Raw genomic sequence first — 410 nt, forward strand, 5'->3', positions numbered from 1 at the left:
CTCACCGTAGACGGTTGACGATAAACAAAATGAAATCCGCCACAGTTTGTTCGTCTGAAGGAAAACAAAAAAAAAAATAAAAAAAAATAAATAAATATAAACAAGTATAAATAAATAAATAAAAATAAATAAACAAAAGTAAATAAATAAATAAAAATAAGTAAGTAAATAAATAAAATTAATAGGTAAATATATAAATGCATTGAACAAAAAAAGAATGTAAAGGATATACAAATAAATAAAAACAAAAAAAATATATCAATAGGAGATATAAAGAAAATAAAACAAAGAAAAAAACACAAAGACAAGGAAAATAAAAAAAAATAAATAAATTAAACAAAGACAAAGAAAACGAAAACGACGCGAGAAGAAAAAAAAACAGAAAACAAAGACAAAAAAAAAAAAAAAAA

This window comes from Eimeria mitis, genomic scaffold (assembly GCF_000499745.2).
Source record: "Eimeria mitis Houghton genomic scaffold, Emh_scaff1435, whole genome shotgun sequence".
NCBI lineage: Eukaryota > Apicomplexa > Conoidasida > Eucoccidiorida > Eimeriidae > Eimeria > Eimeria mitis.